Raw genomic sequence first — 17,710 nt, forward strand, 5'->3', positions numbered from 1 at the left:
CCTTGAAGTCACTGATATCCTGAGCACACCTAATGCTCCATGTAGCCCCGTGCCTCTGGTTGAGGCCTGCCAGTGTTCTCTTCCTGTTGGGGAACACTTCAGCGGTCACGGGCATTCGGCCTCTGATCTTCGGGTAAGCGTTCTCCAAGGCAGTCTTCACGACACACGACAACGCAGAGTCGCTGAGCAGAGACTGATAGCCAAGTTCTGCACACATGAGGACGGCCTCAACCGGGATCTTGGGTTCATGTCACACTATCTGTAACCCCCACGACTTGCCTGGGCTTGCAAAATCTCACTAACTGTCCTGTCTGGAGACAATACACATCTCTTTAACCTGTGCTTAACCCTCTCTCCACTCACATTGTCTGCATCTTTAAGACTTGATTAGCTGTAAAGACTCACATTCCAGCCATTATTTTGTAAATTGAGTTTGTGTCTTTATATGCCCTGTTTGTGAACAGAACTCCCACTTACCTGACGAAGGAGCAGCGCTCCGAAAGCTAGTGGCTTTTGCTACCAAATAAACCTGTTGGACTTCAACCTGGTGTTGTGAGACTTCTTACTGTGTTTACCCCAGTCTAACGCCGGCATCTCCACATCATGCCTGCCAGTTTTGACATGTTGAAGGAGCAAGGATCTATACATATATATAGAGAGAGAGAGACAGATTTCAGAATCATGACCCCCAAAATAAGTTTCAAAGATCACCTACACATTACATTATTGACGCTGATGTGCTTTGGGATGCTAAGACATTTCCAGATACACAGTGGTACCAAGGAAAGCAGTAAACCAGGGTGAATAACGCACCCAAATTCAAACTAATGGCACCCTAAGTGTTAACATGAACATCTCTCGACTTAAAGATTTAGAAGCCCACAACCTAAGTGCTGCATCAGATATCCCATCTAAGTCCTTCTCCACCCTCCTTCTCCCCCCCAACCCCCACCCCTGCTTTGTGCTTGTGGTCAGTAATTAACAAAGATTTAGACAGGCTGTACCCAGCCATCTGGTCACTCTCAGCCAGTTAAATCCTGACAAATTCATTGGAATTATAGTGGCCCGATAATCCAGCCTTCCTTTGAACCGAAAGGGATTTAAAAGGATTTCAGACTACACGATAATAAAGTTTATTAGGATGCAATCCTCTTTGTGGGCCGTTCCCTCGGATTGCAGCAGAAGGACGAAAGCAAAAAATAAAAGTGGGAGACACCTTTGCTTTCAGTTTTTAGGGGAGACTGGGCCACTCTTCTCCTCAATGAAGTGATCACCCCTCCTGATAGTTCACCCCTGGTCTCAGTGTCCATTTTCCTCATGCCCATCTACGAAGTGACTTGATACCTAACACTGCCGATGTTCTTTGAATGAAAGGTGAAAGTTGCTGTTCAACAGAAAGCAGCATGTCGCTGTGATTTATCTGCAGAGGGAAGCATTCATCCTCTGACCTCCCTCCGTGAACCAGGATTTTTCATTAAATTGCTTCCATAAGAAAGGAAGAAATAAGAGCTGGAGTTAGCCATTTGGTCCTTCAAGCATGGCCCACCACGCAGCAAGACTTTGTTGTTTCTTGTTAGAGAAAATAGAGTCAAATCAAAATTTGAAATAAACAGTAAAGAAGCATCTATTTTAAACTCATTACACAATGAATGTAATATCCAAGCCTATGGCTATACAATATGCAATGTTGGATATGAGAGGTGGAAGGTGAGTGAACTCACAAGATACATTTGGATACTTTTGAGCTAATCTTGCATCCAGGAAGATCCTGTACTTCCTGGAACCTCACTCTTTGTGCAAATAACTACCTGGCATCAATCCTAAATTAGTCTTTTACTAACTTACTATTTTTATTTTATTCATTCGTGGGACATGGGCATCGCTGACTGGCTGGCATTTAATGCCCATCCCTAGTTGCCCTTGTTCAGTGGGCAGTTGAGAGTGAACTACGTTGTTGTGGCTCTGGAGACACATATCAGCCAGAAAAGATAAGGACAGCAGATTTCCTTCTCTACAGGACATTAGTGAACCAGACAAGTTTTTCCAACAATGGTTTCATTGTCATCAGTCAATACTTAATTCCAGATATTTTTTATTTAATTCAAATTCCACCATCTGCCGTGGCGGGATTCAAACCCAGGTCCCCAGAATATTAGCTGAGTTTCCGGATGAATAGTCAAGCGATAATACCATTAGGCCATTGCCTCCCCAACAGTGTGTTTGACATAATGCCCAAAATCCACCTTTGCCACACCATTTACCATTTATATCTTATATAGCTTTTATAGCTTTGCAAAGTAACTTCCCAGTCACCTACTTTTAAGGCTCAAAATTCCTAATTCTCCTGCTTTTTCTTAGAATTCAGTTCTCTGACTTTACAATCAATTTTGTCTGTATTTCAGTGACCAGAACTGAATGCAGCATTATACAATATTAATCCTCAGGACTTTTTCTGACTTGCTCTGTGCTATCTATGTAGGTCAGCAGTCTATCTACTATGTTGGTTACTGCTACATTGTTGTTGGACATGTAAAGCACTGAGTCTATTAATAGCCAGGATCTCTTTCAACTTCACCTCATCTATTATGAGGACACAAACAAAGGCTTGAAACATCACTGCAACCAATTTTTAAAAAAATGGTAGTGCTTTACTGAAAGGGTTAGACTCCCCCATTGCAGGTGTTCCTTATATAACGAACTGAACAAAAAACGTCATGGCAGAATCAGCTGATACAACAAGGAAAGACTCATTGCCATAGTTTAATGAGCTTAACAATAGGCTTCATCCAAATTGACAGAACCCCAACTGGGCAGGATGGTGACACAGTGATTAGCACTGCTGCCTCACAGCGCCAGGATCCTAGCTTCAATTCCGGTCCTTGGGTCACTGTCTGTGTGAAGCTTGCACATTCTCCCTGCGTCTGTGCAGGTTTCCTCTTGGTGTTCCTGTATTTTCCCACAGAACAAAGATGCGCAGGTTAGGTTGATTGGCTATGCTGAATTGACCCTACTCAGGGGGATTAACAGGGTAAATATGTTGGGTTATGGGAAAAGGGCCTGGATGGGATTATGGTTGGTACACACTCGATGGGCCAAATGGTCTCCTTCTGTACTAAAGGGCTTCTTTAATTCTTGAATTATTTCCCTGAGCAAGCCAAATATAGCAATAACATATTTTGAGCAAATATTCAACTGATTTTAAGACATCTAATTCCCATACAGAAAAAGGAAAACCTACAAATATTCTCAAAATATGAAGTCAAATAACATTGCAGTTCCCAGTCAGACTACAGCCATTAATGGGGACGTGGTCCAGCACAGCAAATCCATTAACAGTAACAAGACCAAACCTCATCAATATGTTCTTTCCTTCTCTAATGTGAAGAAAGTAGCAGAGGAGAGCATGTCAAGTGAAATAAGAAATACAAACAGGAAATGCTGGAGAAACTCAGCAGGTCTGGCAGCATCTGAGGAGAGAGAAAGAGAGTTAACAGGCCTGATTCTCCCATTTTGAGGCTAAGTGCCCACGCCATTGGGAAACGGGAGTGTTTCCATTGGCAGCATCTTTCATTTGGGAATCACCCGCCTGAAAGATACAAATAAGCTCATTGCAAGCAACCTGCTGGCCAGCTCCCCTGTTCTGAGGACCAGGCTGTCATTTTTAAATGGCAACCCAATCTCCGTACTCAGAGATAGGCCCCCTCCACACAAAAAATGAAATGCTGTGGGCAGATCACTTTGACCTCGATCCACCCACTCCCACCCACTGCCCCCCCCCCCCCCCCCCCCTGCAGTCGCCTGGCAGGATTTAATTCACTGCAGCACTTCATTCTGCAGTAGAGGTTTTTCTTTATCCCTGTCAGAAGCTGCATTTGCTAATTTTGGATCATCAGCAACCCTCAATACATTGGAGGTGGTGCCATCATTGAGATCACAATGGACTTGAAACATTGGGCAGGACTTTACAACCTCGCTTGAGCGAGACCAGAAACCCCCCCCCCCCAATCACCCAAGGTCAACGGACGATTCCATTGTCCGCCCCTCGCCTGCTCCGATTCCATGTCGGGCGAGGCAGTAGAATTCCGGTGATTAACTCTGTTTCTCCACAGATGCAGCTAGCCTGTTGAGCTTTTCCAGCATTTTCTGTTTTTCTTCCCATCTTTCTAAACCTGATTCCTTTCTTTCCTGTTTTTCTTTCCACTTCCCTCTCTGTCCCCCTTTTCTCCATCTTTCTTTGTCCCTCCGTTTCCTATCTTTCTATTTAAGGCTGCAATTTTCTCCCTCGTTTCTCATACTCTTTGTTTTGACTGTACTTGTCTTGACTCTCAGCCTGCGAGAGTGAAGAGTGATGCCTCTTTAAGTCCATACATGGATCACAGTGGAAAAGAAAAATAATTGTCTATGTAATCAAAGTGCTACAAAGCTGAAAGTTTGTATTTAAACAACAATTGTATTTGTCAGTGTTATTGTATGTCCTGTTGCAGAGGGCGAAAGAGTTCTGACATTCTATTGGGAAACATAAGCCTGCCTTCAACAGGGTGCATCTGTTCATTTGGTACCGGAAGGTGAGAAACGTTCTGAATAATTAAACACTTTAAAACATTAATGTTCTCTTTGTGTCACTGGAGAACATGTGTGAAGCTCAACGAAGGGGTAGCTTCATGTTGGTGCTGCAGGTGACACACAGGCCATTAGGTTTTTAAGTCAAAGATCCAACCCACTGCCATGCCATTAATCTTTCTGCAGAAGTTTCCAGTCATGTAACAACTCTACTTTTCAATTAGGCCACTAGGATAACAATTTACCATGGCTAATCCACTTAAGAGGCAATTTAGCATGGCCAAACCACCTCACCGGCACATCTTTAGACTGTGAGAAAACTGGAGCATCTAGAGGAAACCTATGGAGACACGGGAACAACTTGTAAACCCCACACAGACAGTCACCCAAGACCAGAATCGAACCCGGGTCCTTGGTGCTGTGAGGCAACAGTGCTAACCGCTGTGCCACTGTGTTGCCCTCCTATCCAGTGAGCAAGTAACAAGCCTTTTTCCCAGATTTCCCTTCATCGTCTGAGCTAATCCCCCCTCCCCACCCCACCACTCCCCCCCCCCCCCCCCCCCGCCCTTCCCCATTCCCTCTCCTGTAGCTTGACCAAGATCAGTGAACAAGGTCACGACCCTGAGAATTGTGCGGGGGAAAAGCAATATGCAGAGCTCCTCTAAAGTACTTATCAGCAAAATATTAATCTGTCTTAAGATATTGAGAAGCCTGCAAGTGCTTTTTCTGTGCTTATTTTAGATCTCCAGTACTTCAATCTTCTTCTTGAGACATATTTTTAAGCATATTGTAATGCACTTTTTTCCCCTTTGGGGAATGGTGGGGGAAGTGGTGGAAAGATTCCCAAACTGATTAATAACCCATTATGAATGCACCTTCCCTGGCCAACAAGTCCTCGTGGTGGACTTGAACCCGGAGCTTCTGGTTCAGAAGTAGGGACAATGCTACTGTACCACAAGACCTACTATTGGTGTCATATGTCACTAGGTTTATACATATCATTGAATCATAGAATCAGCGAATCCCTACAGTGCAGAAGGAGACCATTCGGCCCATCGAGTCTGCGTCGACAACAACCCCACCTAGGCCCTATCCCCACAACCCCGCCTATTTACCCTGCTAATCCTTCTAACCTACACATCCCGAGACAGTAAGGGACAATTTAGCACGGCCAATGCATCAATTCTGCACACCTTTGGACTGTGGGAGGAGACTGGAGCACCCAGAGGAAACTCATGCAGACACGGGGCGAATGTGCAAACTCCACACAGACAGTGAACTAAGCCAGGAATTGAACCCAGGTCCCTGGAGCTGTGAGGCAGCAGTGCTAACCACTGTGCCACCGTGCCACCCCATATTTTGTTACAAGTGTAAAATATCCAGGATAATAACTACTTTTGAGTACATAGTAAGGTCATAGTATAAATCAAGGGCCTTGAGTAATATCAATTAAAGGTACATGGAGTTGGGGGTAAAGTGTTAGCGTGGATTGAGGATTGGCTATCTAACAGAAAGCAGAGAGTCGGAATAAATGGGTGCTTTTCCGGTTGGCAATCAGTGACTAGTGGCGTGCCGCAGTGGCCTCAACTATTTACCATATACATAGACGATCTGGAGGAGGGGACCGAGTGTATGGTAACAAAGTTTGCGGATGACACAAAGATGAGTGGGAAAGCAAATTGCATGGAGGACACAGAGAGTCTGCAGAGAGATTTGGATAGGCTAAGTGAGTGGGCAAGGATCTGGCAGATGGAGTATAACGTTGGTAAGTGTGAGGTTATCCACTTTGGAAGGAATAATAGTAAAATGGACTATTATTTAAACGGTGAAAAATTACAACATGCTACTGTGTAGAGGGACCTGGGGGTCCTTGTGCATGAATCACAAAAACTCAGTTTGCAGGTGCAGCAGGTAATCAAGAAGGCAAATGGAATGTTGGCCTTTATCGCGAGAGGGATGGAGTATAAAAGCAGGGAGGTCATGCTGCAACTGTACAGGGTACTGGTGAGGCCGCACCTAGAGTACTGTGTACAATTTTGGTCCCCTTATTTAAGAAAGGATATATTAGCTTTGGAGGGGGTACAGAGAAGGTTTGATTCCGGAGATGAGGGGGTCAGCTTACGAGGAGAGATTGAGTAGACTGGGCCTGTACTCATTGGAGTTTAGAAGGTTGAGGGGAGGTCTTATAGAGACATATAAGATAATGAAGGGGCTAGACAGGGTAGAAGCAGCGAGCTTATTTCCACTTACAATGGAAACAAGAACTAGGGGGCATAGCCTCAAAATACGGGGGAGTCAATTTAGAACAGAGTTGAGGAGGAACTTCTTCCCCCAGAGGGTAGTGAATCTTTGGAATTCTCTGCCCAATGAAGGAGTAGAGGCTACCCTCGTCAAATGTGTTTAAGTCACAGATAGATAGATTTTTAACCATTAAGGGAATTAAGGATTATGGGGAGCGGGCGGGTAAGTGGAACTGAATCCACTATCAGATCAGCCATGATCTTATTGAATGGCGGAGCAGGCTTGAGGGGCTAGATAGCCTACTCCTGCTCCTATTTCTTATTTCTTATGTTCTTATGTTCAATTGTGAATTTAAGCTTCCAGGAAATTGTATTGTTTCCTGAACATATCTGCAATTTAAGATAACTGGTGAATTTGTTTAGGGCTGGTTAGCTCAGTTGGCTAGATGGCGAACACATGAATCAGATTTATGCCAACAGCACATTTTATTTTAAGTGATGTGAGAGGGCGTGTCTTTCCTGCATCTCCAGGAATGGTTGTTTCTGAATGCGATTGGATAGATGAACCTTTTGGTGAGATATTTAAAGCAAAGTGATGGGTGAAAAGCAAAAATTGAAAATAACCAATTGAAAAGAAGAAAAGTTGGAAGTGTAACCAATGGGCACAATTAAAATGACTAATTCAAAGAAAATGGATGAATATTGATGACGAACAAAACTTTTCATTATCAGAGCAACCAACGTTTCCCTTAATTAGTAGTGAAATAAATCTGATATCTCTGTCGTTTGACAGTACAACAGTCCACATTGCAGCTCAAGAGTGACTTCTGGATAATTCTACACCTCACCGACCAGAACTTTCCCCGACAATCCACCTTGTCATCTGAATCATTTTGTGCTCTGGTTGTCAAGTTCTACAATTTGACGTATTATCTTGTTCCATCGACTGGGGCCTTCTGGTCATCAACTCCCTCCAAAGTCAGCAACTTCACAAATCCAGGCTGTGACACAAAAGTAGAATGTTTTTGTTTCTTCAGTATGTGTTAGCGAATAGATTTCCCTAGCCTGGCTGTGGCTTAGATTTGCGAAGATTGTCAGGTTTCCTGACTTTTCAATGCTCTCAGATCTGGAGCATATTATGTAACTCTAAAAATATATCCAATAGTCTTTTTCGTCCTCCCGCCAAAGAATTACCCTCCCTTAACTACTCATAGAGTCATAGGGGTTTACAGCATGGAAACAGGCACTTCGGCCCAACTTGTCCATGCCGCCCTTTTTTTTTAAAAACCCCAAAGCTAATCCCAATTGCCCGCATTTGGCCCATATCCCTCTATACCCATCGTACCCATGTAACTATCTAAATGCTTCTTAAAAGATAAAATTGTATCCGCCTCTACTACTACCTCTGGCAGCTTGTTCCAGACACTCACCACCCTCTGTGTGAAAAAATTGGCCCTCTGGACACTTTTGCATCTCTCCCCTCTCACCTTAAACCTATGCCCTCTAGTTTTAGACTCCCCTACCTTTGGAAAAAGATATTGACTATCTACCTTGTCTATGCCCTTCATTATTTTATAGACCTCTGTAAGGTCACCCCTCAGCCTCTTACGCTTCAGAGATAAAAGTCCCAGTCTATTCAGCCTCTCCTTATAACTCAATCCATCAAGTCCCGGTAGCATCCTAGTAAATCTTTTCTACACTCTTTCTAGTTTAATAATATCCTATCTATAATAGGGTGGCCAGAATTGCACACAGTATTCCAAGTGTGGCCTTATCAATGTCTTGTACTCCATCTCCCTCCCTCTCTTCTCTTCTTTAAGATTCTCTTAAGAATGTACTTGCTTGGCCAAGCTTTTAGTCATCTTCGCTAATATCTCGTTATGTGTCTTCGTACAGTTTTTTCTTTGTAATGCTCCTCCGAAATACCTTTGGACATTTTGTTATTGTTAAGGTAATAATTAAATACAATTTGTTGATGTTGATTTTGTGGCCAATAATATATTCCATTACATTGATTAATACTCACACAGAATATATCTTTGCATGAATTTAACTCCATGCCAAATATTGTGGTAGCAATTATTGTTGTTGATGTTATCGTACAATCACTTAAAATGGTCATGGCAAATTCCTCTCCCAATTATTCAATTTTCAATGATTTATGATTAGGTTCTAATGGTAGAGAGAGGAATTTGATATGAGGGCATTAAATGTTTGTTCAGTGGCAGAGGACAGTTATTTCCACTCTTATTGTGTCCTCAAAAGACCAAAATGTTTTTTGGTTTCTATAACTTTTGATTCAATTATTCTGCATTAACAAGGCACATAACAAAAGCCCATAATCTACAAAAGAGAACACGAACAAGCATCAGATATCAATGATGTGAAGGTCTTATAGAGGGTGCAGAAGAGATTTATTAGAATTCTTCCAAGGGTAAGGAACTTCAGTTAAGTGGATAGGTTGAAGAAGTTGGCTTTGTTCTGCTTAGAGAGAAGAAGGTTGAGATGTTATTTGATAGAGGTGTTCAGTATCATGAGGGGTCTAGACATAATCGATAAAAAGTTATCCCACTTGCAAAAGTGTCACGGTTCAAAGGATACAGATTTAATATGATTAGCAAAAGACTTAAACCAGCATGAAAGTTTTGATGGAGGCAGGTTTAACTGTGTTTTTGGTGATGATAGGAGTAAAATTGATACAAATATATTTTTTTATGTTTACAGGGAATGTTTAAAACTCAGCTTTATTTTACAGGCCATCAGTTGTCCGGAAAATATTAAGCTCAGTGTTGTAAAAGCAGGATAATTACCAATTTCAGCTAGGAATTTGTTACTTTGATGGATATAATGAACCTTTGTTTACACAAAAGTTTATTTGGGAAATTGATTGACAGGGTCATGTGATGATGTGGTTAATGGGCAGAGTTGTGTCTGTAGCAGAGAGAAAAACTGTTGCAGATTAGAGTTGCAGTTCTAGCTGGGAATTTTCTGAAGAAAGAGTCTGCAAGCTGCTCTGAAACTCATTTTATCTCTGAAAGCTGCAAGACTGTCATCACTCATTATAACAAGTATATTATATATTACTAATTGTATTTAAAATAGCATTTAAGAAGAATGATGCTTATTTGGAACAGGAACAGTCATAAGCTAGAAGGTAAATTTGCTTCCTTTCATTTTAAAACCTTGTTTAACTGTTAATAGTTAAGTTGTTTCATTTGTTAGAATTATATTTAAACTGTGTTATAAACTAAAAATTGTTTGACTAAGAGAGAGTCCTAATTTGTCAGTGATATTGCTCCTGGAGAGAAGCATCCTATCCTCACATTTATGTCAAAATAGAAAGATTATTGGGGTCTAGTCTGACTTCATAATATACTTTGGGGTTCTGGTCCTGTACCCTAATACTTTCAAAATGAAATTAGATAAGGACAAGCAGGCAAAAGAAATGTAAAATTACAAGGGAAGCTTGAGGGATGGGACTACTTGAATTGCTCTTGCAGTGACCAACACAAACTTGATGGGCTGAATGGCCCCCTTCCGTGCTGTAACCAGCCGAAATTCTATTCTATATGTGAGAAACTGCACAGTTGATTGGTTCAAACATATGCAATATATCACATTGTGCTTTCTTTTTCTAATTGAGAAATTGAGAGTGTGATTAAAGGCCATAGAACCAAGATTCTAAATAGTAGGAGAGTGATTTAGTAAGTCAGGAAATAGTGGTTAGACGACACCAGTTACGAATACCACTGTTTTAAAATTTTGGAAAAGAGACAATGCAGTAAGCTTTGTTTGTGACTCAGGATGTGGGGCAACGCATTGAAACTTAGAAAGGAAGAAGCAAGAGTAGCAATGATTCATGGCAAAGCCCTGACGACCGATAAGGCAGGCTGAGAGAATCAATGATCACAGCTCTGAAACGTGGCAAAACACAAACTTGGTATCCAACAATATTGTCCATTTAAGTGCTGCTTTTCTTTTCAATTGTGAAACGCAGTTGGTCACGCAATACAGTATTTAAACATTTAGCGTAACAGATGATCAGATCACTCACAAAAGATTTATTAAATATTAACAATAAAAATAAATGTTTCATAACTACTGCAATACATGCCAATGTGAGAACCTTCCATATTTCATATCAATTGAGAAGCTGTTGTACTGCGTTAATGTTCCTTTATATTGTGCAATAGAATGGTTGGGCACCAATTCAGACCTACATTTCCACATGTGGTTGTGTTGTCCAGAAAAGGTTCTAAGTAATGTTCTATTACACTGCTTCACCTGGCAGGGAGGAAAATCTGACAATGCACCCTTTGGGTTCCCCCTGGCATTCAGCTGCAATGTAGTATTGGGAATAAGAAGGCGGCACGGTGACAGAGAGTTTAGCACTGCTGCCCCTCAGTGCCAGGGACCCGGATTCGATTCTGACCTTGGGTGGCTGTCTATGTGGAATTTGCACGTTCTCTCCGTGTCTGCATGGGTTTCCTCTGGATGTTCCAGTTTCCTCCCACTGTCCAAAGGTGTGCGGGTTATGTTGCTTGGCCCTTAGCATGAGGGGCATTAGCAGGGTAAATACATGGGGTTACGGAGATAGGAACTGGGTGGGATTGTTGCAGCTGCAGGCTCGATGGGCTGAATAGCCCCCTTCTGTACTGTAGGGTTTATATGTTTTAAATACTGTCTTTCACAACCCCAGGACATCCCAAAGTGCTTCAAGTCAATGAGGCACTTTTGAAGTGTAGTCAATATGACTGTGTGGCCTAATTCCCCTCCAACTCAATTTTTAAGTTTGTTGATGACACCACCATAGTGGGTCGGATCTCAAACAATGATGAGACAGAGTACAGGAATGAGATAGGGAATCTGGTGAACTGATGCGGCAACAATAATCTCTCCCTCAATGTCAACAGAATGAAGGAGATTGTCATCAAATTCAGGAAGTGTAGTGGAGAACATGCCCCTGTCTACATCAATGGGGACAAAGTAGAAGTGGTTGAGAGCTTCAGGTTTTTAGGTGTCCACATCACTAACAACCTGTCCTGGTCCCCCCATGCCGACACTATAGTTAAGAAACCCCACCAATGCCTCCACTTTCTCAGGAGACTAAGAAAATTTGGCATGTCAGCTACAACTCTCGCCATCCTTTATGATGCACCATAGAAAACATTCTTTCTGGTTGTATCAGAGCTTGGTATGGTGCCTGCTCCGCCCAAGATCGCAGGAAACTACAAAGGGTCGTCAATGGAGCCCAATCCATCACGCAAACCAGCTTCCCATCCATTGACACTGTCTACACTTCCCACTGCCTCAGAAAAGCAGCCAGCATAATTAAGGACCCCATGCACTCCAGATTTACGCCCTTCCACCTTCCTCCGTCGGGAAAAAGATGCAAAAATCTGAGATCATGTACCATTTGACTCAAGGACAGCTTCTTCCCTGCTGTCATTAGACTTTTGAATGGACCTACCTTGCATTAGGTTGATCTTTCTCCACGCCCTAGCTATGACTGTAACACTACATTCTGCACTCTCTTCTTTCCTTCTCTATGAATGGTATGCTCTGCCTGTATAGCACGCAAGAAACAATACTTTTCACTGTATACTAATACATGTGACAATAATAAATCAAACCAAAATCAAATCAAAAATCAATATATAATGTTGGAAACACAGCAGCCAATTTGTACACAGCCAGCTCCTACAGACAACAATGTGATCATGATAAGATAATCTGTTTATGTGATGTTAATCGAGGGATAATTATTGGGCAGGACACCAGGAACAATTTCTCTTCTTTGCAATAATGCTTCGGGATTTTTTATGTCCACCTGTGGAAGTAGATTGGCTCTTAGAATAACATCTTATCAAAAAGCCGGCACAGGACATTCCCTCACTAAATCACTGATATATCAGCCTAGATTTTTCTGCACAAGTTCTACAATTTTCTGATTCAGAAACAAGCGTGTTGCCAATTGGCCAACAGCACAGGTTTGACCCCTCTCCTTCATCGGGAATAGGGCATGGGGAGGGTGGAGGGAAAGTCAAAATGGGAACAAAAAAACAATGAATAAAACTATTGTAAATAAAGAGTTTAAACTTGCCGTATTGTGTGTCTTTCAGTGTGCAGAGACTCCTCCTGTCCTGAGATTCATCCTGTGGCTCATTTATTGCTTTCTAATTAGACAATGCGCTAGGAATGAAGGGCCAGATCAGTGTCCACAGAACAAATAATAGAACTCCATTTGAACAAACTCTTCAATAGATTAATCATAGAATTATAGAATCATAGAATCCCTACACAGGAGAAAGAAGCCATTCAACCCATCGAGTCTGCACCAACCCTCCAACAGAGAATTTTATCCAGGACTACCCCAACCCTATCGCCGTAACCCCACCCATTTACCTTACTAATCCCCTAATCTACACATCTTGAGACACTAAAGGACAATTTAGCATAGCCAATCCACCTAATCTGCACATCTTTGGACTGTGGGAGGAAACTGGAGCACCCGGAGGAAACCCACACAGACACGAGGAGAATGTGCAGACTCCTAATAAAGCAAAGAAGACGTGCAATCTGTGCCGGCTCTTTGAAAGATTTGTCTGATTTGTCTCACTCCTTTCCTGCAATCCTCTATTGCTTTCCTTTTGAAGTGCTTATTCAATTCCCTTTGAAAGTTACAATTAATATAATCCCATTATCCTTCCAATGAGCACATTGCAGATCATAAAAACTTGGTGAAAGAAATTCTCATCTTCCTGCGAGTTCTTTTACCGAAATCTCTGTGCTCTGGTTATCAACACAGTCACCAGTGGAAACAATTTCTTCTTGTTTACTCAACTCATACCTTTGTCATCTCCTCTTAGGGGTGGCACGGTGGCACAGTGGTGATCACTGCTGCCTCACAGTTTCCAGGGACCTGGGTTCAATTCCCAGTTTGGGTCACTCTATGTGCAGAGTCTGCACATTCTCCCTGTGTCTCCGTGGGTTTCCTCCGGGTGCTCCGGTTTCCTCACACAGTCCGAAAGACATGCTGGTTAGGTGCATTGACCGTACTGAATTCTCCCTCAGTGTACCCGAGCAGGCGCCAGAGTGTGGCAACTAGTAACTTCATTGCAGGGTTAATGTAAGCCTACTTGTGACTAATAAATAAACTTTCTGATACTGCAGTGTCTGACCCTCACACAGAAATTTACCAAGATTAAATTAAAAACATAATCTTCGAGAACAATGAACAGAGGTCTATGTTGCATCACTCTGTGTAGAATACAACTGTGTCGTAAACACTGGCCTTGGTCGCTGACAAAACCTTTATGATCAACACTGGTATGAGCTCAGCCAAGGTCTGCCAAGGTGTTTCACCAGTGTTGTTGCATTACTTGTAATCCAATTCTGTTGGGAATCTACACAGCCTATCCCTGTGGCTGATGAGACAAATTCCTCCAATTAATGTGAAAAGGTAAGGGTCGTTCAAGAATTGTTGAAGATGTTGCCAACTAAAAGGAATTCCATAGAATCCCATAGAATGATTAAATCCCTACAGTATAGAAGAAGGTAATTTGCCCCATCGAGTCTGCACTGACTCTCCAAAAGAGTCAGGCCCACACACCCCCCACCCTATCCCCATCACCCTGCACATTTACCACAGCCAATCCTCCAAACCTACACATCTTTGGACATTAAGAGGCATTTCAGCATGGCCCATCTACCAACCTGCACATCTTTGGATTCTATAAGCTGCCAGTCAGTGTTCAGTATTGCTACAATTCTGGGACCTGTTTCATTTTCCTTTGCAGATTCCAGATGGGGACTCATCCTGAGCTATGGTTTCAAGAGGCACATACTTACTTCATACATTATCCAACTGGCCATCCCTCATGAACTTTACCACAGCGTGCAACAGGATAATTATCCCTTGTATCATTCCTAAACTCAATCCTACACTGGCATACTTACACACATTCATGTCTCAACAGAACTCACAAAGTACAAGCACCTTATCTTTTTCCACACCATTCTGCTGAGCAACGCTAAGGGGGATTGTTGTGTCCCCTGCCCTCCCTTTGCCACTGACACTCCAGTGAATGCCACACAGGCTGGGTATCAATGTTGGTTTATATGGCTCAGTATCATTGCTGGTGTTGCATATCCCATTGAGCCACCCAGAAGCCTGATGTCTGAGTTTCACAATGAAACAAAACACCATTAGTTGAAAATAATACTGCTCAAAATATCATTTAATGGGAATCATTCTATACCTGGAGGGTGGAATTTCTGTGTTTTTCCACAGATTGGGAAAGGGACACTTTCATTTTTAAAAATCTCCTGGTTGGAAAACCAGAGGTGATGTCTGATTCTAATTGGCTGATGCAAACATTTTGTTATTTTGCTATTGCTATTTTCTCATCCCTGCCTAATCAGCTGCCACTTTCAACATCCATATTTTCCATTCCCTCCTGTGTTTTTCTGCTTGGCTCTCACTTGGCTCAGCATGAACCACAAGGGTGTGCGAATGTTTTCTGTGGGGCTCCCAGTGCTTTTAACCAGCTCCTGGGAGCAGCTGATGGACCATTCCCTGGACAGGCTCTTTCCTTGGGTTCGTCTTCCATCTTTACAAGGCAGCTGCTGCCCTCCCGTTCAACACAGAAACCTGACCAAGATAAGGTGCTTGGAGGGCAGTGCCTGCAGCCTCTCTGCCCACTGCCATTGCTCAGATGTTGAGTGAGGTATCAGCTGGACTGTGAAGAGAGCAGCCTTGTTCATCCATGTCTGCAAGGCTCGGCTAACACGTGAAGTCACATTTTAGTCTTCAATTTTGAAAGATGGTCACAGAGGAAACTTCCAATCAGCAAATATCCAGTGCATCTTTATCTATTTTACAAATAAAACTGCATCTCCCGCAGTAACACTTGGAAAAACTTCCAAAGGCTGGTAGCTTCATTGGTTCTGGTGTCACAAGAAGTCCCATTTGGGGATCAGGTATGTTGGCACAAGGATATTGAGCATATCCCACCCTTCCCAAGTTAGTACAGTAGCCTCAGTACAAACCCAAAGCAAAAAAACACAAGGAATAAATTGAGTCACAAATACGTTGATTTATATCATCACCAGCATCAAGTGTAAAATAATCAGTGTTTATGGAACACATTTAATAATACAAAATGAACACTATAATAATCTGGGTGAATTAATATATCAATGTGGCAAGTGCTTATATTTGATTGATTTGATTTGATTTACATGTATTATTGTCACATGTATTAGTATACAGTGAAAAGTATTGTTTCTTGCATGCCAAACAGACAAAGCAGATCGTACATAAGGAAGGAAAGGAGAGAGTGCAGAATGCAGTGTTACAGTCATAGCTAGGGTGTAGAGAAAGATCAACTTAATGTGAGGTAGGTCCATTCAAAAGTCTGATGGCAACAGAGAAGAAGCTACTTTTGAATTGGCTGGTACATGATCTCAGACTCTTGTACCTTTTTCCCAACAGAAGAAGATGGAAGAGAGTATGTCCGGGATGCGTGGGGTCCATGATTATGCTGGCTGCTTTTCCAAGGCAGCAGGAGGTGTAGACAGTGTCAAAGAACAAAGAACAAAGAACAATACAGCACAGGAACAGGCCCTTCGGCCCTCCAAGCCTGTGCCGCTCCCTGGTCCAAACTAAACCATTCTTTTGTATCCCTCCATTCCGACTCCGTTCATGTGGCTATCTAGATAAGTCTTAAATGTTCCCAGTGTGTCCGCCTCCACCACCTTGCCTGACAGCGCATTCCAGGCCCCCACCACCATCTGCGTAAAATACGTCCTTCTGATATCCGTGTTAAACCTCCCCCCCCCTCACCTTGAACCTATGACCCCTCATGAATGTCACCACCAACCTGGGAAAAAGCTTCCCACCGTTCACCCTATCTATGCCTTTCATAATTTTATACACCTCTATTAGGTCACCCCTCATCCTCCGTCTTTCCAGGGAGAACAACCCCAGTTTACCCAATCTCTCCTCATAACTAAGCCCTTCCATACCAGGCAACATCCTGGTAAACCTCCTCTGTACTCTCTCTGACGCCTCCACGTCCTTCTGGTAGTGTGACGACCAGAACTGGGCGCAGTATTCCAAATGCGGCCGAACCAACGTTCTATACAACTGCAACATCAGACCCCAACTTTTATACTCTATGCCCCGTCCTATAAAGACAAGCATGCCATATGCCTTATTCACTACCTTCTCCACCTGTGACGTCACCTTCAAGGATCTGTGGACTTGCACACCCAGGTCCCTCTGCGTATCTACACCCTTTATGGTTCTGCCATTTATCGTATAGCTCCCCCCTACGTTAGTTCTACCAAAATGCATCACTTCGCATTTATCTGGATTGAACTCCATCTGCCATTTCTTTGCCCAAATTTCCAGCCTATCTATATCCTTCTGTAGCCTCTGACAATGTTCCTCACTATCTGCAAGTCCAGCCATTTTTGTGTCAATGAATGGGAGGCTGGTTTGAGTGATTGACTGGGCTTCATTCACGACCCCTTGTAGTTTCTTGTGGTCTTGGACACAGCAGGAGCCATACCAAGCTGTGATACAACCAGAAAGAATGCTTTCTATGGTGCATCTGTAAAAGTTGGTGAGAGTCATAGCAGACATGCCAAATTTCCTTAGTCTTCTGACAAAGTAGAGGCATTGGTGGGCTTTCTTAGCTATAATGTCAGCGTGGAGGGATCAGTACAGGTTGTTGGTGATGTGGACACCTAAAAATTTGAAGCTTTGGACCATTTCTACCTCGTCCCCATTGATGTAGACAAGGACATGCCCTTCACTACACTTCCTGAAGTCGATGACTAATAACTAATGTAACTTATATAACCTGACCTGGTATTCTGGAGATGCTTATACTGTTTTATAT

This window comes from Mustelus asterias, chromosome 8 (genome assembly GCF_964213995.1).
Source record: "Mustelus asterias chromosome 8, sMusAst1.hap1.1, whole genome shotgun sequence".
NCBI lineage: Eukaryota > Metazoa > Chordata > Chondrichthyes > Carcharhiniformes > Triakidae > Mustelus > Mustelus asterias.